Source organism: Gossypium hirsutum, chromosome D02 (assembly GCF_007990345.1).
Source record: "Gossypium hirsutum isolate 1008001.06 chromosome D02, Gossypium_hirsutum_v2.1, whole genome shotgun sequence".
Lineage (NCBI taxonomy): Eukaryota > Viridiplantae > Streptophyta > Magnoliopsida > Malvales > Malvaceae > Gossypium > Gossypium hirsutum.
In genome coordinates this window covers 8,660,822-8,678,411 of record NC_053438.1, presented here as the reverse complement: position 1 = coordinate 8,678,411, position 17,590 = coordinate 8,660,822, and the positions used below count along the sequence as shown (strand labels likewise).

The 17,590-nt window shown below is 31.6% G+C and overlaps 1 long non-coding RNA gene across 1 annotated transcript; it reads right to left on the bottom strand.

Moving 5' to 3' along the window:
* Nucleotides 1-16,431: 16,431 nt before the first annotated feature.
* Nucleotides 16,432-17,590, bottom strand: LOC107910538 (uncharacterized). The gene is made up of 2 exons (XR_001687667.2): nt 17,148-17,590; nt 16,432-16,800 (listed from the first exon to the last, which is right to left on the bottom strand). It is a non-coding gene; the product is annotated as an uncharacterized lncRNA (long non-coding RNA).

The following is a 17,590-nucleotide window of genomic DNA, read 5'->3' as shown; positions in this document are numbered from 1 at the left end:
GTGTCCTTGAGGTAGCGATTTCTGTCCATGTAGCGCTCCCTTGAGGAAGCGTTTTGCCCGCGCCTGAACAGTAGCAACGACTACTTTTTTGACCCTTGGTGACCCCCCAACGGTCAAAAAAAATAATATAAAAACCCCCTTTCATTTTTTTTATAACTAAATCCTTTCTCTCAATTTCTCTCTAATATTCTCTCAAATTCCTCTCAAATTTCTATTTAAAAGAGCTTTAATTTTTTTAATTATTTTTAAAAAAGTTTTAAATTTTATTTTTTTGAATTTTTTTTAAATCGTAAAAATTTGTACCAATTTAGCAATGGCTAGAGAATTGATTCGTCTTGATGACAAGCATATATCCGTCGAACAAATGAAAATGGTAAGTGTTAAATTTAATTTTTAAATATTATTTAAGATTTTTTTATTTATGCAATTTTAAAGAATTATTATTTTATTATTTGTTATAAAAGTCTGTAGATTGAATATTGCAATGGTATATCCGTAATATGCATGGTCCTCTATCACCGTTGGTAGAGAATTATTTACGGGAGGCGGGTTTTTGGCACGTGGCGACGGTAGGCCGAGGATGCAAGTTAGACCCAAAACTTATCAGTGTGTTGATTGAGAGGTGGAGACCCGAGACGCACACATTTCATCTTCTATGTGGAGAGTGCACTATCACTTTGGAAGATGTCAATTTGCAATTGGGATTGCTAGTGGACGGGTACGCAGTCACCGGGTCTGTTCAATCGGGTGATTAGGGAGTGGTATGCTACGAGCTTTTGGGCATTATTCCGGAGAATATTAACAGTGGTTGAATCAAGATGGGCTGGTTACGAGACACATTCCCAAATCCGGATGATGATTCAACCGAACTAGAAAGAATCCGATATGCTCGGGCATACATTCTTCAGATAATTGAAGGTTATCTGATGCCGGACTTGTCACAGAACCTCGTACATCTAAGATGACTGTTGAAACTTGTTGATTTTCGAGCAGCTGGTGAATTTAGTTGGGGGTCTGCCGTGTTGTCGATATTATACTGAGAGATGTGCGGGGTGACGCTACCGAATAAAGTGAAAATCGGAGGTTGCCTATCACTACTGCAGTCATGGGCACGGTTTCGCTTTCTATTTTTATGTCCTCAAGTGGACCACTCGTATACATTCTCATTCATAACGAGGCAAATTTTATATTAGATTTTACAATTATTACGTAGATTTAAAATATAATCGAATGTAAAAAATTTATTTAATTAGGTGGAACCATCCGGCAAGTTATGCTCGATTACCTACTTGTCTTAAAGATATACGGCTTCTATTAGACCAACGATCGGAAGCACAAGTAAGTATTAAATAAAATAGATATTTCCATCATGACATAGTCAATTGGTATTTAGTATTTAGTATATAACTAATATTTCCATCATGGTCATATAGTTTCAATGGACACCATACGAGGATCCGGCAATTCGGGCAGTAATTCTGGATGAGTACTTCCAAAATCCAAACGCTTGGCATGTGAAAGTCCCATTGGCTAACTTTGTGACTGTGGAGATGCACCAGTTGGACAGAGTATTACAGCAATTTGGATTTCGATAACCGATTCCCATGGCACCTGAGGTGTTGGATGACCGTAACAAAATCGACCTGCGGCAATTGCATACGGATTGGCTGAGATTCTGGTCATACTACATCCAAATGTGGAAAGATCGGTATGATTATATACCAACTCGGGAACCAATCATCGTTCCAGAGTTAGCGTGCGTGCCGGAATACATGCTATGGTTTAGGACCCATGGCAAGCCGTATTTACTGTCGGCAGAGGAGAGGCAGTAGCAATTGCGTGTCCAAAGGAAATGACGTGGCCCTTTAAATCCAAGAAGAAGGGATGACGACGCAAGCCTATCAACGAGGCCAAGACATTCACCCGGCCCATCATCAACGACTATACAATCACTAGGCCTAGCAATAGCACCGACACAATTACCCGACCTAGCAGTTCAACCGACGATACCCACGACACAGCCTTTTCAGATGATGCCAGGTGCGTATACTAGCCCTTTTATGTATCCTAACCCTTATATGTTTCCTTTTTCTAGTTCTATGGTAGGTTGGAGTCAATGGTCTGGTTCATCTCCATTTTTGATTATGCCGAGTGGACCGTCGATGTATAGGCCAGTGTTGCATGAGGGATCGCAAGAGGGGCCGTTAGGGAGCTCTTCTTGTTACCAAACCCTATCACTGTATGGGTTTCAAACAGCTTCACCTTTGGTGATGAAAACACCTCCACATTCACTATTTTATCAAGGTGGCTTATCGTCCCAACATTGACAACTAGATCCCCTATCGGAGGAACCAGAATCTCCGTCGGAGCAACCACAACCGCCGCCGGAAGCTGGACAAAGGAGGAATCCAGCGCGTAACTGTCGACGACCGCCATGTGGCACTGAATCTGACAGGCATGGATATTGATTTTTATTTGTACAAACATTTTGAATATTTTGATATTATTTGATATAATAAAATATAAATTCTTCTATATTAGTTCATGTACTAAAATAGAAATTTACTTATACATTTTTAATATAATAGAAATTCTTTTACGTATTGCAATATGTTGAATATTTCTATATTATTTCATTTAATAAAATAAAACGTTGTTTTGAATAAAATAATTGTAATTTACTTTAATATTTTTAATAAAATAAATTTTCTTTTAAATAAGCCAATATTCTGAATATTTGTACCAATTTTTGATTTAAAAAAATATAAATAATATAAAGTTTTTTACAATAACGTTCAACTATTGCGATTTGGGCATGATCGGCTTGTACGGCCTGGGTTCCTATACTATCCGCACAACTTCTGTTGACTGGCTGTTTTTCGGATATCCATATTGTTACGTATTCTAGTTGAGCAAGGTCGACCCTTTAGTTTGTGACGTAATTCTCTATCCGGTAACAGTTTAAAGGGAGCAAGCGATACAGACGACCATTTATGTCCATCTGGGACCGGTAGGAATACGTGTATCCAGACGGAGATTCTGACAAGCTGCAATTACATGAACGCATGGATAACGAAGTGCGTCAAACATCCCACAGTCGCAAGTCATATTTCGCAAGTGTACACGATATTGCCCGCCAATAACCCCTTGGTGCGGTCTGTCAAACTCTGTCACGTGAAATTATAAGTTGTCTTGATCGTGACACATTGTGTGTATGGTGTTCGCCCGTGCCTTGGACTTGTTAATTTCTTGCACTACCTTACTGCACCATACATGGCCTCCCTGCATCTGGCCTACATAACTCACTGCTCGCTTTGGAAATAGTGCCGCCAAACGAAAATATGTCTCTCGCACAACCTATGTTATCAGTAGATGGCACGTTCCTTTTAGAACAGAATTTATGTATTCAGCCAGGTTTGGGGTTATATGACCATATCGTAGGCCACTGTCGTATGCTTGAGTCCACTGTTCGAAAGGTATGTTACAAAGGTAGTCTGTGCCTTCGCTGTTAATTGAATGCAAAACTGCCAACATCTCATGAAAATGATCTTTATTTATTTCATACCCTGCCAATATAAGTTTATAGCGAATATTACATACCACTATTTCAATTAGAATAAATCTAAAATGACAAACGAAATTATATTAATAGAAACTAAATACCCATGTTGGTCACTTTTAGTCGTTCATTCTTGGATGGATATTGCTTGTAGTAGTTAGAAGCAACGTGCCTTAGGCAATACCGATGGTGTGTGCGCTGCCATAAGCTTCCCTGTCGATCAATTGTAGCTAGTATGCCGGTGCCTCGATCTGAAATAACACAGATATCAGGTTGGGGGCACACATGCCTCCTTAACCTAGATAGAAAGAAATTCCAGTCATCAGCTGACTCCTCTGGTGTTATTGCAAACACAAGTGGAAGAATTCTCCTACTGCCATCATGTGTCACTGCTACCAATAGCCGATGGGTATATCTACCAAACATAAAGGTACCATCAATTTCTACCAATGGCTTGCAGTATGGAAATGCATCTCGGCATTGCTTAAAGGTCTAAAACAGGCGTTTGAACACTTGACACCCACGTAGCAATCGGTCGTTGTAGTACGCATGTTCCGTTTGAAGGTCTGTTATGCAACCTGAGACGTATCTCTCTAGCACTTGACACCACTGCCATATTTCATTATATGAAGCGTCCCACCCACTATGCATCTTCTTCAACACCTTCTGCTTAGCTATCCAAACCTTGCTATAAGAGGGCGTGTACCCCATTTGGCTATGAATATTGGAAATTAATATCGACATTAAAGTCCTGAGATCTGCCTTCACTGTGGGTAGTATCAAGCTAGCTAACATAGCTGAATCCATCTTGGGATGATCTTGTGAAATACCTATAAACAGAGTACATTAAATAATGCAACATTACATAATAACAGTATTATTTAGAAACCCTAAATACTGTACCTACAGCACATGTATATTGACCTTTGTACTTTTTAATCTCCCACAACCCTGTCATTTTCCTCAACGAGGCTTAGATTTTCCATGAACATGTACCGTCTTGCACTGTACACTTTGCCTCAAACTTATTAGCTTTGGACTTTGAACCTCCTTCAACATCTTTAGGTTCGGTTGGAATAGGCTCCGATTCAAAGAATAATACAACTTCTGCACCATCGGGCCCGGGCTCTCGAGTTGAATCCACATCAGAGTCATCTTCTAACCCACTATCATCTGCAATGTACGAGGTCCCCTCACCGGTGGACGTCGTAGGGAGTACATCCCTTCTTCTGGGTGTTTCATAACGTCCCTAATTGGATGTAGATTGTCAGCCACTAGAAGTTGATGCCGTTTCCCAGTACGTATTTCCAGTATCAAACATCGACCCACCGAGGTGCATGTCCCATCCACTGACAGAGTGTCATGCAAGGGTTGTGTATTCTACACCGTTACCAAACATGAGTTGTTCCGTATTTTGTAACCCACTAACCTAGTGTCGGGTAGGGGTCGCGTATACCTCTCGAACACCAGTCTCAAGTGTATCATTTGGCGATGTAAATTGTACATATAACTCAATATAGGGTACTCCACTAGCTAGATGAGTCTGCACCATTGCCTCCAAGCTATGAGCACCTTTTATGTCGAACGAGTCATATGTCACCGGATCAACAGAAGAACAAAATCGATACGTAATAGACAGAACTTTCATTGGCGTCGTTCCGAATATTTTACGCCTAATTCTTTTATGAAGTTTTGTCAAATCTATGTTCTGGTTAAAAACCAGTCGCACTATATTCTCCGATGAAAAAACAACACCGTTCTCGGTGTGGCAAACCTCACCATCATAGTAAATAATAGCACTAATACGTTCACTCATCTTCAGTTTTTATCCTTCTTAGCCTCTCTAAATTTTTTTTGCTGTAACTTATGCAATCTGAGAAAAAATTTTGCATCATTTATAGCCTCAGGCCAAACATGCGCTACTGTAGCAAAAGCGCGTCCACGAGGAAGCTTCTTTCAGTACTTCTGCTGACAAAGCATCCTGCTTAAAGCGTTTTTGACACTATTTGCTCAGAAACGTCTACTCGAATTTTTTTTTCAGGAGCTACTGTAGCAAAAGTGCGTCCACGTGGGAGCTTCTTTCAGTACTTTTGCTGACAAAACATCCTACTTAAAGCGTTTTTGACACTATTTGCTCAGAAACGTCTACTTGAAATTATTTTTTCAGGAGCTACTGTAGCAAAAGTGCGTCCACGTGGGAGCTTCTTTAAATTAACAAATAATTTAATTAAGTAATCCTAAACCCCAAACCCTAATTTATTTGAGTTTTTACTTAAAAACCCTAAACACTAAACCCTAATATAATTTTATAAAAATTTATAATTAATTTACTCAAGTAACCCTGAACCCTAATTTATTTGATTTTCCCTTAAAAACCCTTAACTCTAAACCATTATCTGATTTTTAAATAATTTTTAATTCAATTACTCAAGTAACCCTAAACCCTAATTTAATTGATTTTTTCTTAAAAAATAATAAACACGAAACCTAATCCAATTTTGAAATATTTATAATTAATTTAATTGACAAACCCTAAACCCTAATCCCTTACTTATTTAATTTTTTTTATCTAAAACCCTGAACTTAAAAACACCAAAACCCTAAACCAATAACCCAAAACCCTAATGCAGGATACAGGGACAAAACGCTTCCTAAGGGACACATTTTTCTGCCATGTCCCCTGACATCACGCTGACGTGGACGCTCTTTTGGGGAAATAGGGTCATTTTGGTAAATAATTATTTATTGGGCTTATTTCGATAAATTTTTTAAAAAACAGACTTTTATATGTAATTTTCTCTATTTTACAATTATTTTATTTTATTTTCTTTCACTTTTTAATTTTACTTAGTGACGGAGAGAAATAAAATTATTCTTTTTTTTTCTATTTTTCCTATCAAATACATTTATAAAAAAAAAATTATATTTTTCATCCTTCTAATTTTCTACTTTTCAAATTTTCATCCTTTTTTTTCTTTCCATAAAACTTAAAAAAATTGATAGAGAGAAATGACAATAATCAGAAAGCAAACACAATTAGTTTAATGAATTTTCTTTTTTAAATATTCTTATGAATAACTCAAATTTCAATAAGGAATTCAAATATCTAAAAATAATTAAAATCAAAGCGAATTTGAGTGATATATATTCCTTGATTCATATATGTACTATAAACTGATACTAAACAATAGATTCAATACTCAGATATGTAATATATATATATATATATATAAATCCTTAAAATAAAAAATCGAAGAGTGTTGACTATTTAACTTTTTATCATACATTCAAAGACTATATATTTATATAAATAAAAAGATAGGTTGTCTTTGGATTGTTGTGTCAGATATAAATTATTTTAGGTTAAATTATGGTTATGGTCTCTATTAGGTTTAAATTTGATATAATTTGGTTCCTTAATTTTTATAATATCATTGGTTGGTATAAATAATTAACACCTTTAATTGTTTTGGTTAAATTGTCTAAATGAATTAAAAAAACACACAAAAATTTTAACTCATTATGTCAAAATAGATTTTATTTGTGTGTTAGAATGATGTTTTAAAAAAATTCATGTAATATTTTAATCAAAATAGTTAATGATATTAATTATGTGAATTAATTAACGATTTATAAAATAAGAGAACTAAATTATGTTAAAACAAAGTATAGCTAAAATTTAAATTTAAATATAATAGAAGTACCGAAATAAAATATTGACCATTATTTTGTAATCGAAACAAGGGACTGTTCGCGGTTTATTTAAATAAATATGCTGAATTTTTTAAAAAAATTAAAGATCTATGCTGATTTTTTTTTATATTTATTGATATATGTTGTTTTTGGAGAGAGTAAGTGAAAACGCGTTTTACAAGGTGCGTCTTCACTGAAAATGGATCCTATAGGGATCGCTTTTGGCCACGTCAATTGAAAACGCGTCCTATAAGATGTGTTTTTACTAAAACTAATTACTTAGTTCATTTGCTTAGATAGTTAAATATTAGTATTTTTCTCCTTAAATCTTGGGTTTGATTCTTCTCTTTCACATTTGTATTTTTTATTTTATGTTGTTTCAAGCTTTTTTATTTTTAATTAATATTTTTAACATGTTAGTTCTTTTGGTTAGATTGTTAGATAATTGCAATTTCAGCTTTAAGTCCCAAGTTTAATTTTTTATAAGCATTTTAATATGTATTTTTTCTTTCACGTTATTTTAAACTTTTTTTAATTAAATTTTATGATTAATAAATATATTTTTTCAAGTTTTTTATTTTTATTTCATATTTTTAATTAATAACTCTTTTATTTATAAAATTAAATAATTATTGCAAATGTCATTATTTTTAATAAATATAATTTTGATATGTGTAATATTTATTTTTTGATCCATATTAGAAATCATCATACCGACAATATAGGTGGAGAAAGTAAATATTTAACATGTAAATATTATATATAAAGAAAAACATATCAAAAGAATTAATTGATGTTTTTTAAAAATAATTACATATTTATCATTTGATTTTATAAATACAAGAATTATTAATTAATGTTAGAGTCGTTTGACCCGAATTCATAACTTGTTAAAGAAATAAAATACAGTGGCAAAATAAGGGGATTTGTGAGGGTGAAAGGCCAAGGGCCGCCATAGATCCCCATTAAGCATAAAATTGGATTGGGGTTGCAAACGGATGTGAGGGGGCCGAAGGCCCTCGCAGTACAAACCATGCCGCACAAGTAGAATCCGTATAGAACTACACTTCTTTTGACATTGATTAAAATAGGGTTTTTCAACTTTTGTAGTCGAAATTCCTCTTATATCATTCGGTTTTCAGTATTAGTGAATTTCTCATCCTCTGCATGTGGTTTTCCCTCAAAAGGATTTCCACGTAAGATCTGTGTGTTTTATTTTTCTTTTCTTATTGCTTCGCGACCGTTCTATTGCCATTATCGACGTCTATTATAACAATTAAAAAAAACTTAAAAACAATATATTTACTAATTATAAACATTAATTAAAAATGAAAAAGCTTTAAATAAATGAAATAAAAATACAAAAAATGCTTATAAGAGGAATCGAACTTGGTACTCAAGAATGAAATCACAATTATCTAACCATCTAACCAAAAAATATAATATGTTAAAAATATTAATTAAAAATAAAAAACATCTTAAAACAACATGAAATAAAAAATATAAATGTGAATAAAAGATGAATCAAACCTGAGACTCAAGGACAAATATATTAACATTTAACTATCTGATCAAAAAAACTAAGTTGTTAATTTTTAGTGAAAACGCGTCCTATAGGCGCATTTTCACATTCTTTCCAAAAACAGTATATATCGATAAATATAAAAAAAAGCACAAATCCTTAAATTTAAATAATTTCTGCATATTTATTTAAATCAATGGACTGTTGAAGCTACTTCCTCTTTTAAGGATAGTTTTTATATAGTTTAAATATGACAAAGATCTCTAGAGTAATATAAAATATAAAATTTAATTTTATATTTTAATTTTGAGACATTAAATTTTTGTATTTTTTTATTTAAAAATTTTGGCCCCTCGGTCTAATTTTGCGGTTAGTGATTGTTATATAAAAGATGGAATAACTTTTTTAGCCTTCAAGATTTACAACATTTTGTCAATTTGGTCCTTACCATTTAAAAGCAAATAATTTTTTTTAAATTAAAATTATTATTTTTCCATATTTTAAATGAAAAACAAAAAGAATATGAAAAAAAGTAAAAAAACAATAATTAAAATTCAAAAAATAAAAAAAGACTTTAAATATATAAAAAAAATTCTAAAATTCAATACTGTCTAAACTGGACCAGACCGACCAATCGGACTGATTAAAACTAGGAATCGACTGGGGTATTGGTTTGATGAGAAGTAAAACCGATTTGTGACCGACCGATATAAATTGGTTGAATCAAACTAAAAAATCAGTTGAATTGGTAGTTGGACCGATTTTTATAAAGTTTTAAATATTCTTATTTTTTTATTTTTTAATAATTTATTTTTTTGGATTGGCCAAACTGTTCGAACTAAGAATTGTGTGGTCTGACTAGTTCAACCACTTATTTAATTCGAAAAACATTGCCAAATTTTCAAAAGAAATGTTATTTACTCCTTAATTTTTTTATTTTTAAATTTTGGCAATGCTTATGGAACCAAACCAATGGTTGAAATTAGCTTCACTAATTTATTCTCAGTTCGAACGGTCCAACCAGTTCAAAGCAAATACATTATTAAAAATAAAAAAATTAAAAAAAGTATAAAAATTAATTCAACTACTGATTCAATCAATTTTTTAGCTTGATTCAACCTGTCGATTCATAGTCCAATTGGCCAATCAAGTTTGATATAGACAAAATTAAATTGTGAATCTTTTTATATTTAAAATAAAATTTTTTAATTAGTTTTTATTTTTCATAATTTTATTTTTTAAATTTTTTTATGTTTTTATTTAAAATATGGAAAAAATAAATTTTTTTAAAAAATTATCTACTTTAAAAGGTAATGACTAAATTGATAAAAAAAAAACTGTAAAGCTTTGAGAGTTAAAAAAATTATTTCACCTTTTTCTATAACTCTCTGATTGCAAAATTAGATGGAAGGACCAAAATTTTTAAATTAAAAAAAAGCACAGGAACTCACTATAATTATAAAATTATTTAAAAACTTATAAATATATGAAAAATTAGTGGTAAATGTCATTTAAAAAATAGAGAAATAGAGTTCTATCTAAGTAATAATTTTATTTTTAAAATTGTACAACTTTTTGAACTAATAATTTAATATTAAATTATAATTATTCTTAAAGTTAATTTAATAATATGATAAAAAGTAAAAGTATTCTTGTCGGTTCAATTTTTTTTTCTAAATTCATGTTGATATATATTATATTATAGATAAAAAAATTAATTAGTTCGAATCTCATATGATGGCTTGATGGTCAAGATGTTTACCGTTCTAGGTGCGGCTTAGGTTCAAGTCGTGCCAAACACGTTTGTTATTTCAAGCTTTGCCTGTTATTGTAATTTATTAAAGAAAATTTAATTGGTCTTAAAAGGAAAATGAATAGCAATTTATAGGTTAAGCAAAAAAGTAAAAATAAAAAATAAAGGTGGAAGAGGTAGAGCCCTTTCATGGCACGTTTAGTGGGCTCACTTCGATTTTAATCTATGCCTTTATTAGTTTAGTTGATAGATTAATTAATTAATTTTGTTTTTCAAAGAGACATTTGAACGATTGAAAGCGGAAATGGAAAAGATTTGAAAAGAGTTAGTGTAACACTGAAGACAGAAGAGACAAGAGACAAGAGACAAGAGACAAGAAACGGTATTTATCATTTCCCATTTTGAGCTATGCCTTTATTAGTTTAGTTGAAAGATTAATGTTAGAATTGTAAAATAAATCTAAAATAAAATTTAATAAATTAGAATTTATTATGTCAAATCATCAAGAATAAAATTAGATGTGGAAGCGTATCTGAATCCATGAATTCTTTGAAGTTTTTTCGGATCTTGAGGATTTGATCTTCCAAATTAGCACACAAGAAATTCAGAGAATATTTGCTCTCTCTTTCCTAAGGATGAGATATTAGAAAAGATATTTTGTGTATAATTTAGGGATCATAACCCTAATATTTATAACCTTGGCATATTAGTTCTAATTCTCAATTAGCCCATCATTAATTAGAATTTGATTAGAACTCAATTATTAGAGTATCTATATATATTTGACTCATACTTTATATAATAATTAAAGCCCAATAAAACTTTAACCAAATTAAATTACTTTTAATTTGGGCTAACCTATCATGGTAGTAAATAATAACATGTAATTACCCTTATTATATATGTGATGTCCATATTTTCCAACAATCTCCCACTTAGACCACATATATATACTAATTGCTCTATAATTACATGTCATTATATAACCTTAGGAGCTCAAAATTTTACCATCATATCCAAAAGGTATTCTGAACAATCTTGTCCATTAATTATGTTAACATAGAACCAAGGCGACTTTCGTTGCATATATCGTAACTAAATCTATTCATGATCACGTATATTAACACAACCAATGACATAGATCAAGTATGGATGTGTAGCATGGAAATTACATGCAATATGATCTAAACATGTCTATTTCCAACTGGTCCTTCTTAAACCTTAGTGAGATTAAACCTTACCAAAATCAGAGTGTGAATAAACCAAATAAATTTTATTTCTGCAGAAAATAAACTTAATATCCATAAACTGAAATAACTAAAAATGTGTATATAACATAAAAGTATTTAAAAGTACAAACTCCCACTAAAATCAAATATCCTTAAATGGCATTACACCCATATGAGCAATGTGCTCTTATAAAACCTTAAGTGTAGTCCTGTAACACCCCTAACCCGTATCCTTCTCCAGAATAGGGTTATAGAGCATTACCGGAGTTTACAAATTAATTTTCAGACATTTCATTTCATCAAGCATTCATATTTATGACCAATTAAAATCAAAACATTTATGAGCTAACATTAACCAATTTAACTTATGCAAGTCATTATAACTAGAATCAAATCATCCAAAATTACCAATAGAACCAATGGATAATGTGATATATCTCCAACAAACTTCCAACCCAATCGAGCTTTCGATAATCATTTAAATGCATCAAATAAATTTACATATTACCAATAATAATTCGATTCCAATAATAAAACACACACATATATAATATTCATTACCAAATAGCATTCACTTCAATTAAAATTATATAGAATATAGCTCATACGAGCTCACCAGATTAAATTGCAGAAATACCAAAATTCAGGGACATTTTGGAAATTTTCTATTTTTCTCATATTTCCACCCAATATTGTTCTAAATTTCATCTAATTTTGTAATTTAGATAAATAACCAATCCATTTCATGCAATTTGGTCACTTTTTGACATTTTTACAAATTTACCCTTAAATTTTCACATTTGTTCAATTTAGTCCCTAAACCTAAAACATGTAAATTGGTCATTTTTAATGAAAACTCATGCTAGTTAAATAATAATATATTTTCCTCCTCATCCTCTCCATTCCACATCCTTAATGTATATAACATGCTTATAGGTAACATTATCTATAATTTCACCATTTACTTATATATATTCATTCAAAGCTGTCCACTTGAGTCGTAGTCACTAAATTATTTATATCTTGAGATACAAAACTCCAAATTAAGATATGTAAATTTTATCTGAAACTAGACTCACATATGTTCTTGCCATAAAATTTTAAGAATTTTTGGCTTAGCCAATAAGTAGAGTTTATTCTTTAAAGTCATCCCTATTCTGCTGTCTAACAGTTCCGACCCTTCTTCACTAAAAATTAATTATCTCCTCGTACAGAATTCTAATGATGTTTCCATTTGTTTCTATTGAAAATAGACTAATTAAGGATTTAAAAATATAAATTTAAGCCTCTAATTATTTTTCAAAAATTTTTGGTGATTTTCAAAAGTCAGTACAGGGGAACCCGAAATCATTCTGACCTTGTCTCACAAAATTTATTATATCTCATGATTTACAATTCTATTGCTTACACCGTTTCTTCTATAAGAAACTAGACTCAATAATTTTCAATTTAATATTTTATTCATACTATAATTCGATTTCCACAATTTATGGTGATTTTTCAAAGTTAACCTACTGCTGCTGTCCAAAACTGTTTTAGTGCAAAATATTGATTACTAAGTTTATAACACTCTTATTTTCCTTCTCTACACTATTTCTCATCACTTTCTCTTATTTTCTCTTCACTAACATATCAAGAACATAAAACCTTATACAATAAAACCCTACAATAACATCAATTTCATACTTTTTCAATAATATCAAACTCAAAAATATATTGAAATCTTGATGCTCTTACCTTGCTCAATTGATTTCAATCTTTAACTTGATTTTCTCTCTCCTCCAGTCTCTATTTCTTGAATCTAACTTGATATTCTAGCTCTCCATAGTCTCCTTGTTATCTTTCTCTCTTGATGGATATGGAAATTCTTTTGATTTTTAGGTGAAAATGGTAATTTTTTTGAAGGAAGGACCAAATTGTAAAGAAAGCAAAACTTTCCTTCTTTCTCTCTTCTCCTCACGTTGGATGCATGGAAGATGATGGGTTGGTTGGTTTTTTTTTCCATCTATCTTTCCACATATATATACTAAAAAATAAAATAATAAAATAATAAAATAATATTTAAAAATCAAATTAAAATATTAATAAACTAATATTTATTTATTTAATCTAAAATATCTCCAACATCATCATTATCTTCTAGATTTCTCTCTCTTCTAAATGATCATTTTGCCCTTTATGATCTTTTAAAATTCCATCCTTGAGTCATCACTTAATTTGGTAAAATTACGATTTAGTCCCTCAAAATTCTTCACATTTTTCAATTTGGTCCTAATCCATCCATTTTTATTAGTTTCTAGATCACTCCACCCTTAAAACATTTACACCTTTGGTCCTTCAACTTTTTTGTATTTACACTTTAACCCCTCAAATTTTGAATATTTACTCTTGACCCATAAAACTTTTCTCACTTTTGCGATTTAATCATTTCTTGAATTAATATGTCATAATATACTTCTCAATATTGACATAACTCAATATTACCCTTTTTATCACTTTATTTCCTTATTTTACTATACCAAGGATAATATATTACTGTAAAAATTTCAAAATATTACATTTGTGGTCCCAAAACCACTGTTCCGACTAGGCCTAATTTCAGGCTGTTACAAGTCCCTTAGTAAACGGATCATCATGGAGTTTGTTCTAATATGCTTTATAGGCACCTAACCACTCTGAACTTTTACTTTAACAACCAGAAACTTAAAGTCTATGTGTTTTAACTTTGTCGTGCTCCTGTTGCTATTGGAATAAAAGACTGCTATTTGCTTTCACAATTTGCACCTTAGTGAAAAAATTTTGTATCCATATTCCATCAAAATCGGAGTCTGTATACCTGATGATTTCTAACTGATTAGACCTCCGATATGTGAGCATATAATATTTTATTCTCTGAAAATACCTTATAACCCTCTTGGGTGCTATCTAATGGTCCAAACCAAGGTTGTTTAAAATATTTGCCTAGCATCCCAACAGTGTACATAATATTCCAATGTATACAAACCTGAACATACATTAGAGTTCTCACTGCTAAAGTGTAAAAAATCTTATGCATTTTTATAATCTCAAAATCATTTTTAGGGCATTGATTGAGACTATACTTATTATTGACAAGCAGTATGTCATTAACATACAAAACCAAATATAGAACCTTACTTCCACTAAACTTATGGTATATACAATTATTGACAAAATTCATCTCTAAACTGAATGAGATGATCATTTGGTAAAATTTGTAATACTATTGACGAGAAGTATGCTTAAATCTATAGATGAAGTTCTTTAAATTGCAAATAATTAACTTTGCATCATCAGACACAAAGTTTTCTAGTTGCACCATATAAATGCATAATCAATGTTACCATTGAGAAACCATTAACTTAATATTCATTTGATGCAGCTTAAGGTCAAAATATTCCTCTGAAGTCATTATAACCTTTCCTCTAGTGGACTTTTCTAATGACATTCATTCTTGAGTTTGTTAAGTTTGTTCTTCTGGAACAATTACCTCATCTTGAATAGGGAGTTGTTCAACATTGTCTTATTGAGGTTCTAGATTCACTTATTAATCAATGATAGGTATGAGAACCTAAACATCATCAAAAGTGATAGTAGGAACTGAGTTAGAATACAATACCTCCTTAAAAGCAATGTCTCCAACCTTATTTCTCCCTCCAAACTCAACGTCCTAAAAGAATGTTGCAATTCTAGTCTTAACAATATTCCTAATTGTGGGATCATAAAACTCATAGCCCTTAGATTGCTCAGCATTTCCTTGAACCTTATACTTTATAAACATCAAAGAAGTCAGAAATGATGTCATTTCAACCTTATCGCTGTTAGCAAAATGTTTCTCAATTTCGTCAAGGAAACCTTGGCCTGAGTAATCTTTTCAAATTATTTGCCCCTAAAGGCTTCTGAAATGTTGTACTTCATGATCATTAGACTCATGCAATTTGAACGATCCCACCTCTCAAAATCCCTTTTAAAATAAGGGGTGTTTTCCGCAGTGAGAGGTGCGGGTTGTTCTTCCCGTGCAATGTCTATGTTCATACAGCCAAGCACTATAAGTAAATGCCTTTTCCATTCATTGAAATTAGTCCCATTAAGTATAAGTATAGAATTTATATTAGCAGATATTGTGGCAGTAGAAGATGAATTAGTTGAATATAGAACAAAAAATAAATAAAAATAATCTCACATCAATATTCATAAGTAAACAATAAATTCAGGATAATGGTTAATCCCATCTCAAGATACCAAACACAACAATAATATCAAGTCTTTGGACAATAATATTAACAGTAAATGGTACTCTTGTTGTAGCAATCAAACATTGACAATAAATCATGTCAAACAATGAATAAATCTTTGAACTAACATATTGCTCACATAAAGTACCTTATAATTGTCACACATTTATCACCACAGATGTTGTTGAAATTCTGCCAAATATTAACTTACCTTTGGGTTAATTAATAAACGCATGAATCACAAAAACATATAATCATCTTGATATTTTAAATAAATTAAGCTACACAAAAGAAGTCACTTTGGCATCATTTTGTTTCAACTAATCTATTTAAAATATTACACATCTTTAATTAAAACCTAAAGCCAAAATCTGAATTTATTTGTTTCAAAATATTTCTTTTAATTTCATCTTTCAATCAAATTAAAAGATAATAGTATATATATTTATCTTAAAACAACATACAATGATGTTGGCAAATATAATTGTAATACCCAATTTTAGGCCCGGGCCCACATAAATAAATATAAAAAAATAAAACAATAAAATTGTCCAAAAATTACATTGCCCAAATACCCTTGGCCTAATACACTAGGCCCTAACCCTAAGCCCATTACACCAAGAAAACAAACAGCAGAAACCCCAACAGTTAGCAGCAAGTCAGCAGCCGAACACTCCAGGCGCCACCATCGCCCCCACGTCGCTGCTCCCACGTTGCAGCAACGACCCTATCGCCCCACGTCGCAATCACCCACGTTTAGCGATCCCTCGCGTCCACCATGCACGTTCGTCCTACAAACGAACCAAGAACAGGCAATGACCGAATATACAACAACAACTTGTAAAAGATTGTGATTTTGACTTGTAAAAATTCGGCTATAAAGAGGGCCGATTGTTTTTGGTGAAGGGGGATTTTTTGGATTTTTATTATTTATTTTATTATTGTTTTGGGATATAAAGAGTTGATTGTAAAATCGATTGGAAAAAAAACAATATTGTATTAACAGATTGAAGAAACACAACAGGATTAAAAAAAAACAGTTTTGAAGGTGACGATTTTGGTTCTTTTTCCTAGCTTCTTTATTTGTTTTTCTTTTTATTTTTCCTTGTATAAAGAAGGGAAGAGAAGAGGTTCTTACCAGTGTTGGTGCGCTGTCGATGCCCTTGCTATGCTTCGTCGGAATCAAAGTTGAAGGGGGGATTTAGGCGTGAAAAGCAGAGGAGAAGATGAAAGTGGCTGTTGAAGTTGCAGATGGAATAGGGATTTTAATTAGGATTTGAAATAGGTTTTAAGCATTGATGGGTTATTTTCGTTTTTAATCCTTTCATGTTTTTCATCATTTCAAAACCATTGTTTTTATCGTTTTCAAATTTTTCCATGACATATTAAATCTGTTCTATTTTAATCCCATGCTGCAAAACGTTTTGGAAGGGTGGGATTAATTTCCCTTTTGGCCCTCCATGTTGCACGCATTTTGCAAATTCATCCTCTGCTTTAATTTGATTTTGTGTTTTTAATTCTGTTTTGATTCAAATTTAGTCCATTGTATTTGCTTTTACAAATTAGATTATATATTAGTTT